The sequence below is a fragment of the Sapajus apella genome, unplaced genomic scaffold, assembly GCF_009761245.1.
Source record: "Sapajus apella isolate SASKATOON/1434 unplaced genomic scaffold, GSC_monkey_1.0 scaffold397, whole genome shotgun sequence".
Taxonomy (NCBI): Eukaryota; Metazoa; Chordata; class Mammalia; order Primates; family Cebidae; genus Sapajus; species Sapajus apella.
The window spans coordinates 22,234-42,251 of NW_022437334.1; the positions used below are offsets into that span (position 1 = coordinate 22,234).

At 46.3% G+C, this 20,018-nt stretch overlaps 2 long non-coding RNA genes across 2 annotated transcripts; both read left to right on the forward strand.

Annotated features, from left to right (window-relative positions):
- The first annotated feature begins 13,814 nt into the window (after positions 1-13,814).
- On the forward strand, positions 13,815-14,975 carry LOC116545847. Its single transcript, XR_004266477.1, has 2 exons — positions 13,815-14,114; positions 14,219-14,975. It is a non-coding gene; the product is annotated as an uncharacterized LOC116545847 (long non-coding RNA).
- Positions 14,976-18,074: 3,099 nt separating this feature from the next.
- LOC116545846 lies at positions 18,075-19,770 on the forward strand. Its single transcript, XR_004266476.1, has 2 exons — positions 18,075-18,309; positions 19,484-19,770. It is a non-coding gene; the product is annotated as an uncharacterized LOC116545846 (long non-coding RNA).
- The last annotated feature ends 248 nt before the right edge of the window (positions 19,771-20,018 follow it).

Here is a 20,018-nt window from a genome sequence, read left to right on the forward strand (position 1 = left end):
CTAAAAAAAAAAAAAAGAGAGAGAGAGAAAGAAAAAAAATCCATGGGTACAGCCTGACCAATATGGAGAAACCCCACCTCTACTAAAAATATAAAATTAGCAGAGAGTGGTAGTACATGCCCGTAATCCCAACTACTCAGGAGGCTGAGGCAGGAGAATTGCTTGAACCTGGGAAGCAGAAGCTGCATTGAGCCAAGATCCTGCCACTGCACTCCAGCCTGGGAAACAAGAGCAAAACTCCAACACAAAAAAAAAAAGAAAGTTGTTCAACAAGATTTAACATTCTTTATGTTAAAAGCCCTCAACCGGCCGGGCGCGGTGGCTCAAGCCTGTAATCCCAGCACTGTGGGAGGCCGAGGCGGGTGGATCACGAGGTCAAGAGATCGAGACCATCCTGGTCAACACGGTGAAACCCCGTCTCTACTAAAAATACAAAAAATTAGCTGGGCATGGTGGCGCGTGCCTGTAATCCCAGCTACTCAGGAGGCTGAGGCAGGAGAATTGCCTGAACCTGGGAGGCGGAGGTTGCAGTGAGCCGAGATCGCGCCATTGCACTCCAGCCTGGGTAACAAGAGCAAAACTCTGTCCAAAAAAAAAAAGCCCTCAACCAAAAGGCAATGAAAAAGTACATACTTCAAAATAATGAATTATCTATGACAAACCCACAGCCAACATACTGAATGGACACAAGCTGGAAGCATTTCTCGTCAAAAAATGGCACAAGACAAAGATGTCTTCTCTCACCACTCCTATTCAAGATAGGATTGGAAGTGCTGACCAGAGTAAGCAGATGAGGGGAAAAAAAAAAGGCATCCAAAGAGGAAGAGAGGATGCCAAACTTTCTTTTTTTGCAGACAGCATGATTCTATATATATCTAGAAGATTACAGTCATGGCAAAAAAGCTCTTTAAACTGAAAAACAACTGCAGAAGTCTCAGGATACAAAATAAGTGTACAAAAATCAGTAGCATCCATGTACATCAACAATACCGGAACTAAAAGCCAAATCAAAAACAAAATCTCATTTACACCTACCACAAAAAAATAAAATATCTAGGAATACAGCTAACCAGAGAGGTGAAAGATCTTTATAACAAAAAGTAAAACAAAACAAAACAAGAAAACACTGCTTAAATAAGTCAGAGATGACAAACAAATGGAAAATCATTTTACGCTCATGGATAGAAAAGATCAATATTAAAATGGGCATACTGCCCAAAAAAAACCTACAGACTGATAAAAATTGTTTATCAAACTACCAAAAATATTCTTTTTTTTTTTTTTTACCCCCCTGCCTTATTTTTTCATTATTATTATTATTTTTTGAGATGGAGTCTCGCTCTGTTACCCAGGCTGGAGTGCAATGGTGTGATCTCGGCTCACTGCAACCTCCACTTCCTGGGTTCAAGTGATTCTCCTGCCTCAGCCTCCCAAGTAGCTGGATTACAGACACCAGCCACCATACCCAGCTAATTTTTGTATTTCTAGAAGAAACAGGGTTTCACCATGTTGTCCAGGCTGGTCTCAAACTCCTAACCTCAGGTGATCCACCTGCCTCCCAAACTGCTGGAATGACAGGCCTGACCCACTGCGCCCACCCCAAAAATACTTTGCTGGGATAACTAGCTTGGACTATGTAAAAGATTGAAACCGAACCCCTTTTTTACACCATATACAAAAATCAACTCAAGATTTCTTAGGCCAGGGACCATGGCTCACGCCGATAATCCCAGCACTTTGGGAGGCTGAGGCAGGCAAATCACCTGAGGTCAGGAGTTCGAGCCCAGCCTGGCCAACATGGTGAAACCACATCTCTACTAAAAATACAAGAACTAGCTGGGTGTGGTGGCAGGCACCTGTAATCCCAGCTACTCCGGAGGTGGAGGTAGGAGAATCGTTTGAAGCCAGAAGGCAGAGGTTGCAGTGAGCTGTGATCATGCCACTGAAATCCAGCCGGGGTGACAAGAGCAAACCTCTATCTCAAATAAGAAAGACTGGTTAAAGGCTTAAATGTAAACCTTAAATTAAAAAAAAAAAACCTCTGGAAGATGACTTAGAAAATACTATTTTAGACAGAAATTGGCAAAGACTTCATAATGAAGATATGAAAAGCAATTGCAACAAAAGCAAAAATTGACAAATAGAACATAATTAAACTAAAGAGCTTTTTCATAGCAAAAATAAAATTAAAAAATCACTGGTGCCGGGCGCGGTGGCTCAAGCCTGTAATCCCAGCACTTTGGGAGGCCCAGGCGGGTGGATCACGAGGTCAAGAGATCGAGACCATCCTGGTCAACATGGTGAAACCCCGTCTCTACTAAAACTACAAAAAATTAGCTGGGCATGGTGGTGCGTGCCTGTAATCCCAGCTACTCAGGAGGCTGAGGCAGGAGAATTGCCTGAACCCAGGAGGCGGAAGTTGCGGTGAGCCGAGATCGCGCCATTGCACTCCAGCCTGGGTAACAAGAGCGAAACTCCATCTCAAAAAAAAAAAAAAAATCACTGGTGGCTCACACCTGTAATCCCAGTACTTTGGGAGGCTGAGTTGGGGGAATCACAAGGTTAGGAGCTTGAGACCAGCCTGGCCAACATGGTGAAAGCCCATCTCTACTAAAGATACAAAAAAACCCAATTAGCTGGGCATGGTGGTGTGTGCCTGTAATCCCAGCTACTCAGAAGGCTGAGGCAGGAGAATTGCTTGAACCCAGGAGGTGGAGGTTACAGTGAGCCGAGATCACACCACTGCACTCCAGCCTGGGCAACAGGGTGAGACTCCATCTCAAAAAATATATATATATACATTCGGTAGGTTTATATATATATATATATTCTGTACAGAATAAAACATTTCAAACTATGCTTCTGACAAAGGTCTAATATCCTGAATTCATAAAAAAATTAAGAAATTTCCAAGGAAAAACCTCATTAAAAAGTAGGCAAAGGGGCTAGGCACGGTGGCTGACGCCTGTAATTCCAGCACTTTGGGAGGCCGAGGTGGGTGGATAACGAGGTGAGGAGTTCAAGACCAGCCTAGCCAACATAGTGAAACCCCGTCTCTACTAAAAATACAAGAATTAGCTGGGTGTGATGGCAGGCCACCTGTAATCCCAGCTACTCAGGAGGCTGAGGCAGGAGAATTGCTTGAACCCAGGAGGCAGAGGTTTCAGCGAGCCAAGATCAGGCCACAGCACTCCAGCCTGGGTGACAGAGCAAGACTCTATCTTGGTTATTAAAAAAAAAAAGTAGGCAAAGCACATCAACAGATGCTTTTCAAAAAAAGACATATATGTGATTAACAAGTCTTTCAAAAAAAGACATATATGTGGTAAACAAGCCTATAAATAATGCTCATCACTAATCATTAGAGAAATGCAAAGAAAAACCACAATGAGATACCATCTCACGCAAATCTGAATGGCTATTACTAAAAAGTGAAAAAAAAATCAGTTGCTGTCAAAGTTGTAAAGGGAATGCTTATCCACTGCTGTGGGAGTATGAATTAGTTCAACCATTGAGAAAAGCAATGTAGGCCGGGCGCGGTGGCTCAAGCCTGTAATCCCAGCACTGTGGGAGGCCGAGGCGGGTGGATCACAAGGTCAAGAGATCGAGACCATCCTGGTCAACATGGTGAAACCCCGTCTCTACTAAAAATACAAAAAATTAGCTGGGCATGGTGGTGCGTGCCTGTAATCCCAGCTACTCAGGAGGCTGGGGCAGGAGAATTGCCTGAACCCAGGAGGCGGAGGTTGCGGTGAGGCGAGATCGAGCCATTGCACTCCAGCCTGGGTAACATGAGTGAAATTCCGTCTAAAAAAAAAAAAAAAGAAAAGAAAAGCAATGTAATGCAATGCCTCACAGAACTAAAAACCAAATTACCATTTGACTCAGCAACCTTGTAATTGGGTATATACCCAAAGAAATACAAACTATTCTATCATAAAAACACATGCACATGCATGTTCACTGTACCACTATTCACAATAGCAAAGACTTGGAATCAAGCTAAATGCCTATCGATGCTAGACTGGAGAAAGAAAATATGGTATGGGCAGATATGGTGGCTCATGTCTGTAATCCAGCACTTCGTGAGGCCAAAGCAAGTGGACTGCCAGAGTTCAGGAGTTTGAGAGCAGCCTGAGAAACATGTCAAAACCTCCTGTCTACAAAAAATAGAAAAAGAAAAATTCATGGGTGTGATGGCATGTGACTGTAGTCCCAGCTTCCAGGGGAACTGAGGTAGGAGGACTGCTTGAGCTCAGGAGATGGAGGCTGCACTGAGCCTAGATCACACCACTCTACTTCAGCCTGCGTGAAAGACCCTTTCTTCAAATATAAATAAACTAAAATAAAAGATTTAATAAAAACAAAATATGGTACATAAGCATCATGGAATACTATGTGGTCATAAAAAAAAAGAAAGAAAACAAAATCATGTCCTTTGTAGCAAGATGGATGGTACTAGAGATCATTATTTTTAGAAAACTAATGTAGAGACAAAAAATTAAATAAATGTTACCATTTATAAGTAAGAGCTAAACAACAAGAACACACAGACACAAAGAGAACAACAGACACTGAGGGCTAGCTGATGGTGGAGGGTGGGAGGACAAAAAGATCACAAAAAAATACCTGTTTGGCGCAACCTTTAGTATCTCAGTGACAATACGATCTGCATACAAGATGCCCATGACACAATTTTACCTATGTAACAAACCTGGAAGTGTACCCATGAACAAAAAATAGGAAAAAAAATTCATGAGTTTGGGAGCGTGCAATGTAGGTGATCGGACTGGTGTGTGGGCCAGACAGTGACCCAGGTGTGACTCTAATTTATTTCTGGTTTCATACAGGCAGCGATTATGAACAGGTGGTCCAGAACCCTAGGTTGGTTCTGGTTGGTGAAAACAGGATGCTGCTGCAGATTCAGTGTCTGGGGGTGGGGATGTGCCAGGAGACTTGTAGACACTTTCATAGTTTTAGCAAGAAACACTAGGATCAAAAATGCTGTGGTAAAATTCCTGAGTGCGGTGTCTAGCCCTGGGAGTGGTGTAGACACCTCAATGCCTAGTGGGTGTGTTTGTGAGTGGGTAGAAATCCCGCGCTGGCAGCTGTGGAAAAAGGGAATCTGCTATCAGAGCTTCTTTCCTTTAAGTTTTCAGTCCTCTCTCACCCTAGGAGGAGACCTAGAATCATAAACAATGGACAGTGTGACAGACAGGACAGCAGAGCCTCCCAGAGTTCCATTCAGGTCAGGCCTTTGTGATAGCTTTCTTCTGGCACCAAATCTCTAGAGTTTGCTGAACACCAAGGTTCTCCGACATCAACGTATTGTCTAAAATCCGCATTCTGACACCATCCAGAGTCAGCACAGACCCTGATTCAGGGCTCAGTCCCACAATACTGTCCTTACTGCAGATGTCATTAAAAACCTAACGGACCCATCTATGTTTCTGAGCTACTGTTTAAACGTCAGGGACTCCTTTAACCTCCCTCAAGTTCAATGATTTGATAGAGCCACTAACAGAACAAGCAAAGCACCACAGCCAACATAACTGTGCTTGTAAAAGATACAACCCAGAAAAACCCAAACGGAATAAATGTATACGACAAAATAAATAAATAAATCCTTTTTTTTTTACTGATCATATAGCCAGATACAGACTCCACATATTTTCTTCTTTTTCTTTTTTTTTTTTTTTTTTTTTTTTTGAGACGGAGTTTCGCTCTTGTTACCCAGGCTGGAGTGCAATGGCGCGATCTTGGCTCACCGCAACCTCCGCCTCCTGGGTTCAAGCAATTCTCCTGCCTCAGCCTCCCGAGTAGCTGGGACTACAGGCGTGCGCCACCATGCCCGGCTAATTTTTGTATTTTTAGTAGAGACAGGGTTTCACCATGTTGACCAGGATGGTCTCGATCTCTTGACCTCATGATCCTCCCGCCTCGGCCTCCCAAAGTGCTGGGATTACAAGCGTGAGCCACTGCGCCCGGCCTTTTCTTCTTTTTCTAATACAAAAAGGGGTTGATGTGGCTCATGCCTGTAACCCCAGAACTTTGGGAGGCAGGGGTGGGCGGATCATCTGAGGTCAGTAATTCAAGACCAGACTGGCTAACATGGTGAAACCTTATCTCTACAAAAATATTAAAAAATTAGCCAGACATCATGGCAGGTGCCTGTAATCCCAGCTACCTGGGAGGCTGAGTTGGGAGAATCGCTTGAACCCAGGAGGCAGATGAGCCGAGATCACGCCATTGCACTCCACCCTGGGCGAAAGAGTGAGACTCCATCTCACAAAAAAAAAAAAAAAAGCTGAATTTGTCTTCAATTTTCAAAATAAAATACTTCTTAAGTTTATCTCTTTTCCACCTGCTCCTGAAATTTGGGGTACATTTAGTCTGAGCCAACACATAGCTCCATTTTATGTTCCTCCTAAGAACAAGCTGACTTCAGAGAAAAATATTCTCTGGCTAGGTTCAGTGGCTCACACCTGTAATCCCAGCACTTTGGGAGGCCAAAGCGGGTGGATCACAATGTCAGGAGTTCAAGACCAGCCTGGCCAACATGGTGAAACCCTGTTTCTACTAAAAATACAAAAATTAGCTGAATGTAATGGCGCACATCTGTAATCCCAGCTACTCAGGAGGCTAAGGCAGGAGAATCATTTGAACCCAGGAGGCGGAGGTTGCAGTGAGCCGAGATCATGTCCTTGCACTCCAGCCTGGGCAACATGGTGAGATTCCATCTCAAAAAAAAAAAAAGAAAAAGAAAAAATATTATCTGATCAAAACTCTAAAAATTCTCTTTTTTTTTGTAACATAAATCTAACTTTATATTTTACAAAGTCTAGAAACTATCTCATAATAACTTCATCTTCAGTAAGACCTTCCGAGACCCCTTCTATTTTAACCTTAATTGCATCTGCCTGTGGGTCCCCAGCTATCCAGAGCTCTGTAACTCCTCCCAGGAGAAAGGCTTCTTCCATGGCTGGGATAAAACAGCTGGGACATCTTTGGGGCACTCTCCAGAAAGAATTAATTCGGCCTGCCCGGCACAGTGGCTCACGCCTGTAATCCCAGCACTTTGAGAGGCCGAGGCGGGTGGATCATGAGGTCAGGAGATTGAGACCATCCTCGCTAACACGGTGAAACCCCGTCTCTACTAAGAACACAAAACATTAGCCGGGCGTGGTGGCATATGCCTATAATCCCAGCTATCTGGGAAGCTGAAGCAGAAGAATCACTTGAACTTGGGAGGTGGAGGTTGCAGTGAGCCAAGATGGAACCACTGCACTCCAGCCTGGGTGACAGAGCCAAAACTCAGTCTCAAAAAAAAAAAAAAAAAAAAAAAAAAAAAAAAAACAGAATTAGGCCTTTAATAACCATTTTTGGCAGGCTCAATATTAACCTTAGCTTGGAGTCACTGGGCTCAAGCTTTAATTTCTATGACAGAGTTACTCACTTAGTTTTTGAAACTGTTTAAAAAAATCTAGTAAAATTATCAAACATACTACTCATGTAAGAAAAAATATATATTTTTTGTTGAGATGAAGTCTCACTCTATTGCCCAAGCTGGAGTGCAGTGGCGTGATCTCAGCTCACTGCAATCTCCACCTCCTGGGTTCAAGTGATTCTTCTGCCTCAGCCTCCCCAGTAGCTGGGACTACAGGCATGTGCCACCATGCCTGGCTAGTTTTTGTATTTTTAGTAGACAGGGTTTTCCTATGTTGGTCAGGCTGGTCTCGAACTCCCTGACCTTTTGATTTGCCCACCTCGGCCTCCCAAAGTGCTGGGATTACAGGAGTGAGCCAACTCACTCGACCCAAGGGAAAAACAAATTTAAGGTCCTTACATTTTATACCTCAATAAGGAAAGCAAAAGTATCTATTCCTGGCCGGGCACGGTGCCTCACACCTGTAATCCCAGAACTTGGGGAGGCCGAGGCGGGTGGATCACGAGGTCAAGAGATCGAGACCATCCTGGTCAACACGGTGAAACCCCGTCTCTACTAAAATACAAAAAATTAGCTGGGCATGATGGGGCGTGCCTGTAATCCCAGTTACTCGGGAGGCTGAGGCAGGAGAATCGCCTGAACCCAGGAGGCAGAGGTTGCAGTGAGCCGAGATCGCGCCATTGCACTCCAGCCTGGGTAACCAGAGCGGGACTCCGTCTCAAAAAAAAAAAACTGAGGTCGAGATAAGTGAAAACAATTCTTCTCAATGTCACAAACCCAGGGAGTAGCAATGCTAATTAAAAAACAGATGTGTCTGACTCATGTGTCAAGTATGGCCATCCAATCACTTGAGAGATTCTCCCACCCCATCCTGTTCTAAGTGCTCAATGACCATCCTCTCAGGAGACAATGCACTATGCCCCAGTGAGTGGCCCAGGATCATTTTACTTTGTAAGTTCTTGTACCATCTAACTGGGGTGAGTTTTGTTTTTTTTTTTTAATTTTTATCTTTTGAAATACTATTTTTTGGCTAGGTGTGGTGGCTCATGCCTGCAACCCTAGCACTTTGGGAGTCCAAGGTGGGTGGATCACCAGAGGTCAGGTGTTCAAGACCAGCCTGGCCAACATGGCAAAACCCTATCTCTACTAAAAATACAAAAATTAGCCAAAAGTGGTGGTGGGCGCCTGTAATCCCAGCTACTTGGGAGGCTGAGGCAGGAGAATCACTTGAACCCATACTTGAGAGGTTGAGGCAGGAGAATCACTTGAACCCAGGAGGCAAAGATTGCGGTCAGACAATATAATGCCACTGCTCCCCAGCCTGGGCAATACAGTGACACTCTGTCTCAAAAACAAGAAACAATGAAAACTTTTTTTTTTTTTTTTAATTTAAAATTATTAGAGATGGGGTGTCACCATGTTGGCCAGGCTGGTCTCGAACTCCTGACCTTAGGTGATCCACCCATCTTGGCCTCCCAAAGTGCTGGGATTACAGGCATGAGCCACCGCGCCCGGCCAAAACTTTTATCTTTCACAAAATTTTCACTATTTTTAATTTCACTATTTCTCTGCTCCCTTAGAGAATCCAAGGGGCAGAAATTATTTCTGTGTTTTTTACCAGCTTCTGATTGGCTTAACAGCAGTGTGTCTCTAAGAAATGGAAGCTGGGTTGGGTGATGACAATCTTAATATCTTTGAAAAAGAATGACAAAAGGAGACTCCTCTCAGCCCTGGTGCAGCCACCCTCTTAAGAGGCTACACTCCATAACTCAGGTTTTGCTATTTATAAAAAAAAATTTAAAATGACCAGGAGCCGATATCCACCAGATACTCCAGCAGACACAGCCATGATGGATATCCTGATTTATCCCCAGACAGTACTGAAGCCCAGGACCAAGAACAAAACTAAAGGGTGGTTGAAGACATCTCACCTCATAGTTTCCAAAGGGAACCCTTAACCCAAAAACATTCTGATAAGACCTCTGTGCCTGCCAGGTGCAGTGGCTCACGCCTGTAATCTCTTTGCGAGGCTGAGGCAGGGGGATCAGGAGGTCAGGATATCGAGACCATCCTGGCTAACATGGTAAAATTGGCCGGGCGCGGTGGCTCAAGCCTGTAATCCCAGCACTTTGGGAGGCCCAGGCGGGTGGATCACGAGGTCAAGAGATCGAGACCATCCTGGTCAACACGGTGAAACCCCGTCTCTACTAAGAATACAAAAAATTAGCTGGGCATGGTGGTGCGTGCCTGTAATCCCAGCTACTCAGGAGGCTGAGGCAGGAGAATTGCCTGAACCCAGGAGGCGGAGGTTGCGGTGAGCCGAGATCGCGCCATTGCACTCCAGCCTGGGTAACAAGAGCGAAACTCCGTCTCAAAAAAAAAAAAAAAAGAAATCTAACTCGGCTGGGCGCGGTGGCTCATGACTGTAATCCTAGCACTTTGGGAGGCCAAGGTGGGTGGATCACCTGAGGTCAGGAGTTCAAGATCAGCCTGGCAATCATGGTGAAATCCCACCTTTAAAAAAAAAAAAAAAAAAAAAGAAATCTAACTCAAATACATGTTTTTATAAATTACTGAATTGGGGGAAACAAAACTGAGGCTTAGCCAAATAAACTGCCAATTAACCTCTGCATACATAACCAGGAAATGACCACCTTGATTGAACAAATTAAGAAATTATGTGCAAGGCTGGCGGCCTCATTCGGAGTACCTTGTGAACTCCAGGGACAAGAAACCAAACCAAAAAGCTCGGGCTGATGCAACCCTGACCGGCTCTTGCACTGGAAAACCCACTGGACAACCCGACAACCAGTAGCAGCCCGCCCAGTCCCAATCCCGCTCCTCTGGAGCCAATGAGAGCACCCGACTGTTGCTCCTTCCTCAGAGCCATAAAAACCCCAGGCCCCAGGAAGTCCGCGCGACTTCTCTGGACCCCCTTCCCCGGGCCATAGAACCTCGCCCAGGAGCTGAATAAACTGGCATGCAATTTTCTTGTACTGGCCTGTTTCCTCATCTTAAACTCGGCAGTAACCCTTACACTATGTAACTGTACCTAACCAATTAATTGAATTTGGTTTTCTTTATCACACCTTATACAAGTCTTTTCTTCAAGCCCCTTCTATGGATGTGTTAGGGTCACAGCAAGGCAATTCCATAGACCCCCTCCCCGTTCTCCCTTGCTAAGCCGAGTTCACAGCAAAAACAGCCTCACACCTTGCAAACAGCGCACCTGGGTTCCAGGATGTGGTCGCACCAGGCTCTCGAATCCAGGATGGTGACTCAATTAAGCAGGATGTTAGCACTTAAGAACTAAAAGGCAGTTTTTCTTAGAATACCACCCATCCACCTGCAAACTTTCTATATAACCCCCACAGTCTGTAAGCCAGGCTGCTGCCATCACTGCCTGTGGTGAAGCAGCCAGCCTGGCAGGTTGAAATAAACTTGCTAAACCTGACCCTGGGTCTGCTTCTCCATCCTTTCGGTCAACCTCACAGGACGACAAGCTACAAACCATAGCTGAGTACGCTACAATTTTTTAATTACTATTTGATTAAATTCTTTAATATTTTTGCGGTGACTTCTCTACATGTTTAATAGGAGAAACGAAGGACTCAGAACCCCACAGACCAAAGCTCTTCCCATTCATTAACCCGCAACACGAGTCAGGATTCTCCTGTGTCTACCCTTCCGTGGTCCCTGCACAATCTGGGACAGGGCGCTGCGGGAGCAAAGCTGCCCAGAGAGGGCTCCAGGCAAGGGCACAGTCACTGCGCAGGGAAGAGACAGGAAGCCCGGGGCCGGCTGTCAGCGCAGCTGCCATCTTATGGCTGAAGGGGACTGAGGCCAAGTTAGGAGAGAACTCCGGACACACATGGCGGAGCCCTCTTTGGAGAGGCCTGAGTCCCGCCACAGCCACTTCCCACCGGTGCCAACCAGCTCCTTCCTCTCTCTCTCGGGATCGGACCCGGCACTCTCACCATTTCTAGGCTTCCAGGGAGTCCTGGCGTCATAGCTGTGGATCTGCCAATACCTGCAGGTCACAATGTCACAGAGGCTGGACCTCTACAAGCAGAGGACACAGGGTAGGAAAGACGAGGCGTTCAGCTACGACGGCTGCTAGAGACAAAGGCCCCGCTAAACCCGGAAGCCGCCCTGTCCCGCTCCAGCTGCGTGTCTGATTGGACGGTTTCCAGTTCAGCGTCCTTGATTGGATAACGTTGAAGGCCCTGCCCCTTCAGGCCCTGAATGACAGGAGATGTGATCAGATGCTGGGCTGAATGAAGACTGAATGACAGCCTAAGCAGCAGCCTTTTCAAGGACAGACTCCTCCCTGAGCTGAGCCGAGATCGCGCCACTGCAGGCCACTCTGAGCAAACTGTAAGGCTGGTTGCCTCGCGGGAGCTAAATGGACACACCCACCCCTCTCCGCTCCTGATAACTCCGTCATCACCCCAAGCTCATTATCTGGCCTCGCCACATGGCTTCCCCGCACCCGCCTCTGCATACCATACCCAAGCCCACACTCAGCACCAAACTATGCACTCAATTCCCAGCCCGCCGTTGGAAAACCCCGCCAAAAAAATTTAAAGAATCCCCACTAAACCCTGCCCAACAGCAGTCGGCCCCATACGCCCCGGCCGGCCCGCTTACCCAAAGTCCCGCCCGCCTACCAATGACAGCTCGCCCGTGCACGTCCTCTTTCCCTATAGCCAACGAAACTGCCTTCGCTTTGTTTCCCCAATAGCCAATCAATTGCCTCCATTCCCTATAAAGCCCCGCCCAGCGGGTCGTTACTTCTCTGGCCCCTTATCTGAACCGTAGAACCTCGCCCGGGGGTTAAATTGGCTTCTCATTTTCTTATACCTGCCTCAGTTTCCTCATTTTACCTCGGCAATAAACCTTACACAGACAGAGCAAAGCTCCATCTCAAAAAGAAAAAAAAATGACTATCATACATTTAACCAGCCAATAGCAGAGAGTCTGTGTCTCTTTGCAAGGTTTGGCAACCACATAAGTTTCTGGGTCTTCTCTTCATAAAGACCATACAGAATTGGCATTCACTTGCGTACTGTGTAAAGCTCTTGGATGGTACAGACAGTGTCATCATAGACCCTAGCACACAGGTGAGGTGTGTTTCTCACATGCATAACACAGCAACCCTTAGGATTGGAACCCACCCACACAGAGCTCGCTGCGGAGGTTCTTAATCTCATAACTGAATACAGTCCACAGTTGAAATTGTGACGGTCATATGTGAATATCCAGCCAGAGTTGAAGTGGTAAAACATTTCTAAATCAGCTCATAGCAGATAGAACTCTGTTATCTAGATCCAGCCAACTGGAGACATGTTGACTCTCATACCTGAGGTATGATCATGGGTCCATACCAGCATAAAGGTCTCAGACTAGATTGCAAATCTTATGCATACAGTATAAAGCCCTCAAGTAGGACAGAAAATGTCCTAACACATCTCAACACACAGGTGAGATTGTGACACTTATATGCAGACCCAGCTGGCAATAATGATTATCATCCTTCCGCAGCCCACTGTTGAGATTCGGAATCTCAAAACCAACAGAAAAGGCCAGCATGGTGGTTCACGCCTGTAACTGCAGCACTTTGGGAGGCTGAGGCAGGCAGATCACCTGAGGTCGGGAGTTTAAGACAAGCCTGACCAACATGGAGAAACCCCATCTCTACTAAAAATACAAAATCAGCTGGTCGTGGTGGCACACACCTGTAATCCCAACTACTCAGAAGGCTGAGGCACGAGAACTGCTTGAACCCAGGAGGCTGAGGTAGTGGTAAGCGAAAATCATGCCATTGTACTCCAGCCTGAACAAGAGCTAAACCTCATCTCAAAATAATAATAATAATAATAATAATAATAATGTTTCAAAAGTTGAAAAATTGACCTTCTTTTTTATTTTTATTTTTTATTTATTTTTTTAATTTTTTTTTAAAGACGGGGTTTCACCATGTTGGTGAGACTGGTCTTGAACTCCTGACCTGGTGATCCACCCACCTCGGCCTCCCAAAGTGGTGGGATTACAGGCGTGAGCCACCACACCCAGCCAAAAATTGACTTTCATTCTTGAATCAAGTCTACAGGTAAGCTGGTGACTCTCAGACCAAGATTGAACATACCTGAGACTTGAGAGACTGTGAGCCCACTAAGAAGACACAGTCTAGAGGATGGGTTGAAGGTCTCATGCACAGATCAAGTCCATGGTTGAGACTGCGACTCCAGAACATAGATCCAACATAAAGGAGATGTTAATTCTCATACCTGGAACCTCAACATGTGCAGAATGGTTAATCTCATTTATGGACCTTCCTGTAGCTGTGATCGTGACACGCCTCTGTCCGGCACCTGAGTTTTTTTACTCTCCTGCGTGGGCTCAGTCCACAGACTGGATTGTGACACATCACTGAACCCAGGATCTAGGTGATGTAAATTTATTCCTGCCTTGGCGCTCCTCACAGGGAGCACTGTGACATATTACTGCACCTAACACAGGGGAACCATAACCAGGTTATGTGACTCTCCTGCCTGTGCCTTGCCCACATGGACCACTGTGACATATTGCTGGGTCTAACGTAACTCTCTTGCCTAGGTCCTATCTACAGAAAGGATTGTGACACATCTCTGTGCCCATCACACAGGTGACCTAACTCTCTTTTCCTGCCTGTTTTCTGCTTACAGGGGGGTATTGAAAGAGACTGCTAGCTCCAGCCCCTAGCCGATGTGAGTCTTCTCTTATTTCTAGGTTTTGCCCATGGGGAGCATTGTGACACATCACTGAGCCCAACACCAAGGTGATGTTGCTCTTTTGCCTTGGCCCTGTGCTCAAAAAGCATTGAGACATATTGCTGGTCCCAACAGCAGGTTGCTGTGTCTTCTGCCTGGACCCCGTTCACAAGGGCATTGTGATATACCTCTGGGCCCATCAACTATTTGATGTGTCTCTTCTGTCTTGCCTAGGCTTTCTCCATGGAAGATATTGTGACATAACTTTGGGCCCAGCACCGAGGCAATGTGACTTTTTCCTTCTGCCTGGACCATGCCCACAGAAGGGATAATGACTTATCACTAAGCGCAGCACTCATGATGTAATATTTCTACCTGATGTTCCTCATAGGAATCATTTTGACATGTTTCTGGGTTCATCACCTAGTTGATGTGACCCTTCTTATTTTCAGACTTGTTCAAAGTGGAGATTGCTACATATTGCTTGGTCCAGCTCCTGTGTGATGTGACTCTCCTCTCATACCTCGGTGCTCCCCACTGGAGTGATTGCGACATATAGCTTGGCCCGGGCTCTAGTTTATGTGACGTTTCTCTTGCTCCTTAGCCCTGCTCACCTGGGGGCATTATAACATATCTGAACCCATCACCTAAGTAATGTGACTCTCTTGCCTGATCTCCTCAGGGTGTATTGTTATATGTTGTCAGACCCAGCAACTAAGTGATATGACTCTTCTCTGCTGCTTGGGTTCTGTCCAATAAAAAATTGTGATGTGTCACTGGGCCCAGGTTATGTGATGTCCCTCTCCTCCCTGGGCTGTACATACATTGCTATTGTGGCATGGCTGGGTGCAATGTCTAGGTCATGTGAGTCTCCTGTATGGGCCCTGCCCACTGGGGCATTATCACGTCATGTTAGTTACCTAGGTGATGTGACTCATGCCTTCCTTCTGGGTCCTGACAAAAAGAAGGATACTGACTTATCACGGGACCAAGCACATAATGATGTAATTCTCTTCTTTTACCTGGGCCTTGCATAATTTTGTTATTGTGACATATTGCTGGGTCCAAAACCTAGGAGATGAGAGACTTTTGCCTTGGACCTGACTACAGAGGGCTTTTTGGTATTTCCCTGCATCTATCAATCACCCGGGGGATGTGTCTCTCCTCTGCCTGCACCCTGCCTTCAGGGAAGATTGTGACATAACTCTGGGTCCAACAACTGGGTCATGTGTCTCTCCAGCCTGGGCATTGCCCCCCAGAAAGCACTGTGAGATATTGCTGGTTCCAGAAACTAGGTGATATGACTATGCCGACTGTGCCCTGCTTTTAGAAGGAAACTGTACCGGCCGGGCGCGGTGGCTCAAGCCTGTAATCCCAGCACTTTGGGAGGCCGAGGGGGTGGATCACCAGGTCAAGAGATCGAGACCATCCTGGTCAACATGGTGAAACCCCGTCTCTACTAAAAATACAAAAAATGAGCTGGGCATGGTGGTGTGTGCCTGTAATCCCAGCTACTCAGGAGGCTGAGGCAGGAGAATTGCCTGAACCCAGAAGGCGGAGGTTGCGGTGAGCCGAGATCGCGCCATTGCACTCCAGCCTGGGTAACATGAGTGAAACTCCGTCTCAAAAAAAAAAAAAGAAGGAACTTGTAACATATCACTGGCTGAGTACTCAGGTGATGTGACTGTCCTGCCCGCACATTTTGTTGATTTGAGGTATGAGAGTTATTATCTCACCTATGAGCTGAACAAAAATATACTTTACAGTCCCACCTGTGCATAGAGAGTGAGCAAGACAGTTACATCATTTTGGTGCTAGACCAGAGATATGTCGCAATCTTTTTTCATAGCAGAAACCAGAAAGAAGAGTCCCCTCACCTGGGTTCTTGGCCAGGGAACCACCCAGAACATGAGTGCTGTGCCCAGTGACATGCCACAATGCTCCCTGTGAGCAAGATCCAGGAAAAGAAAACACATCACCCTGCTGCTGAGCCAAATGTTATACCACAATCTTTCCTGTGGGCAGGATGCAGGCAGCAGAGGAGAGTCACATCTCCTAGGTGACGAATGCAGAGAGATGTCATGAGGCTCCTGAGAATGGTAGGCTCACGCCCTGTTTACAGGGCATAGACAGGTACCTCCCATCTTCCAGGTGTTTGGTCTAGTGATATGTCACAGTGCTCAAAGTATGTGGGACCTATGCAAAATACAAGTGTCAGAATTACCTAGGTGCTAGGTCCAGGAGTATGTCATCATCCCACATTTTGGCAGGGGCTGGGCAAAGAAAAACACGTCTAAACCATAAATGTAAAAATATATCATAGCCAGGCACAGTGGCTTATGACTGTAATTACAGCAGTTTGGGAGCCTGAGGTAGGTGGGTCACTTGAGGCCAGGAGTTCAAGAACAGCCTGGCATACATGGCAAAACCCCAACTCTATTAAAAATACAACAACAAAAAAAATTAGCTGAGCATGGTGCTACATGCCTGTAATCCCAGCTACTCTGCAGGCTGAGGCACAAGAATCGCTTGAATCTGGGAGGCCTGATCATTATGTTTGAGACCAAATAGGAAAATATGTTTGTATTTAATCTATTTTCTCCATATATAAACATTGTTGGTCAAGAGTGTGTACAGATGTGAAGACTTAGAGTTTTCATCTCCTTTGGCCCTATCGTCTTTTGTTCACTGTCTGATCTCTGGAAGGAAGGTGGGCCACAGGTGGCCAGCAGTTGTCTACGTGTGATTATTTTATTCCTGCTGCCCTCCACTCTTTCTTTGGCCACTATCTTTTCCATCCTCAAAACTGAAGGGAGACGTCATTAGGAAGAGGCCCTTCCTTCACACTGGCAGAATAAATTTCTTCAGGCCCTTCACTGCCCCACTTCAGTGTGGCAGCTACTGGTCATGTGTGACTTCTGAGTGCCTGGAATGTGGCTGGGGCGACACTGTGATGTGCTAGAAAGGCAAAATACAGACTTTGTTTCAAAGATATAGTTCCAAATATATACATGCTATATTAATAATTACACATTGCTCATATAATATTTTGGATATATTGGGTTACTTAAATTGTTACAATCAGTTTGACCTGTTTCTTCTTTCAATTTTAATTTTTAAATTTTTTAAAATTTTTGTTTTTGAGAGGGAGTCTTGCTCTTCTTTCTTTTTAAAGTTTGACTACTAGAAAATTTAAAATTTGCTGGGCACAGTGACTCACACCTGTAATCCCAGCACTTTGGGAGGCCGAGGTGGGTGGATCACCTGAGGTCAGGAGTTCAAGACCAGCCTGGCCATCATGGTGAAACCCCATCTTAAAAAAAAAAAAAAGAAAAGAAAATTTAAAATTCACATTTGGCTCACATTGTATTTCAGAAGAGTGCCTCCTTCTTCAAATCTCAGCCTGATGAAAAAAAAGAAGCCAGGAAGGTCATAAAAGCTGAAATTTTAAAATAATTGTTACTATTTTTGTTTGTGAATATCATATAATTTTTTTCTTTTATTTTTTTGTTTTGTTTTGTTTTTTTGAGACAGAGTCTCACTCTGTCACCCAGCTGGAGTGCAGAGGTGCTATCTCGACTCACTGCAACCTCCACATCCCAAATTCAAGCGATTCTCCTGCCTCAGCCTCCCGAGTAGCTGGGACTACAGGCATGACACACCGTGCCCGGCCATATAATGTATTATGTATAAACGCATGAGACCTTATGCACAAGATTAAATGCAAATACCATCTGGGGTGGGTCTGGCTCCGCTCAGGGAGGAAGCACTCCATGAAAACGCTGCAGCTGAGGCTGTTACTGCCTCTTCTTTCAGTCCAACATCTAAACACATCACCTGTCATTCAGGGCCTGAAGGGGCGGGGCTTTAAACGTCTTCCAATCAGGGACGCCGGGCTGGAAACCTTCCAATCAGACATGCAGCTGGAGCGGACACGGCGGCTTCCGGGTTTGGCGGGGCCTTTGTCTCTGGCTGCGGCGGGAGCTCCGGGTCTCGTCTTCCCCGCTCTGTGTCCTCTGTTCCAGGAGGCCCAGTTCTATGGCCCTGTGACCTGCAGGTATTGGGAGAACCACAGCTAAAACGCCAGGACCTCCCGGAAGCCTAGAAATGGTGAGAATACCGGGTCCGATATCCCAAGAGAGCGGGAATGGGCTAGTTGGAACCGGCGGGAAGTGGCTGTGGCAGGACTCAGGCCTCCCCGCAGTCAGCCCCACAATGTGCGCCTCAGTTCTCTTTGCCCAACTGGGCCTCAGTCCCTTCAGCTATAAGACGGCAGCTGCACTGACAGCTGGCCAGGGCGTTCTGTCTCTTGCCTGTGTAGTGACTGTGCCCTGGCCTGAGGCCCTCTCCGGGCAGCTCTGCACCCTCAGCGCCAGGTCTCTCCTAGATTGTGCAGGGACGACCGAAGGGTCGTCAAGGGAAAATCCTGACTCGAGTTGCGGGTTTTGTCACACGTGTCGCTCACGTAAAGAGACCACCAGGCAGGCTTTGTGGGGAAAACAAGGTCGTTTATTTTGCGCTTGAGTGCAAGGGGGCCAAGTCCAAGAAACGGGTAGGCAAAGGGGGTAGGAGAGGGAATTGGTTATATAGGTTGGGGCAAATGCTCAGCTAAAGGTGGAAATCTCTCTTGGGGTGGGGGAGGACATCACAAAATGCATGATTACAAGAGTAGGGGTTGGAAATTTATCTTGGGGAGGGGATCGGCATCACAGGATGCATGATCACAAGGGTAGGGTCATTTATTACAAACAGGCATGATCATAAGGGTGGGGAGTATCGGTTGCAGTCAAAAGGGACGGTGCAATGGATTACGTAGTTACAGGGGTGGGGGTTTTGAGAAACCCAATGTCCAGGGGGAAATTTTTGTAAGGCTGAACAGGAACGATGGTTACAGGTTGCAGAGCAAGTTTGAGGCAGTAACAAGTTGTTTTACTTCTTTCTTTTTTTTTTTTTTTGAGACGGAGTTTCACTCTTGTTACCCAGGCTAGAGTGCAATGGCGCGATCTCGGCTCACCGCAACCTCCGCCTCCTGGGTTCAGGCAATTCTCCTGCCTCAGCCTCCTGAGTAGCTGGGATTACAGGCACGCACCACCATGCCCAGCTAATTTTTTGTATTTTTAGTAGAGACGGGGTTTCACCATGTTGACCAGGATGGTCTCGATCTCTTGACCTTGTGATCCACCCGCCTCAGCCTCCCAAAGTGCTGGGATTACAGGCTTGAGCCACCGCGCCCGGCCTGTTTTACTTCTTTCTGTGGCTACCTGGTTACTTGGGATTACTTCAGACTTTCTGGCTCCTGGGGGCCAACTAGAACTGTATATGTGGGTCACCAAAGCTGTAATGGCCAGCCTTGGACTTGGAGGCCTAACAGGTTCATGAATGGGAAAAGCTTTGGTCTGTGGGGTTCTGAGTCCGTCTTTTCTCCTATTAAAAATATAGAGAAGTCACCGCAAAAATATTACAGAATTTAATCAAAGAATATTTCAAAAATTGTGGAGTACCCAGCTGTGGTTTGTAGTTTGTCGTCTATAGGAAGGGCTTGAAGAAGATACTTTTATAAGGTGAGATAAAGAAAACCGGCCGGGCGCGGTGGCTCAAGCCTGTAATCCCAGCACTTTGGGAGGCCGAGGCGGGTGGATCACGAGGTCAAGAGATCGAGACCATCCTGGTCAACATGGTGGAACCCCGTCTCTACTAAAAATACAAAAAATTAGCTGGGCATAGTGGCGCGTGCCTGTAGTCCCAGCTACTCAGGAGGCTGAGGCAGGAGAATTGCCTGAACCCAGGAGGCGGAGGTTGCGGTGAGCCGAGATCGCGCC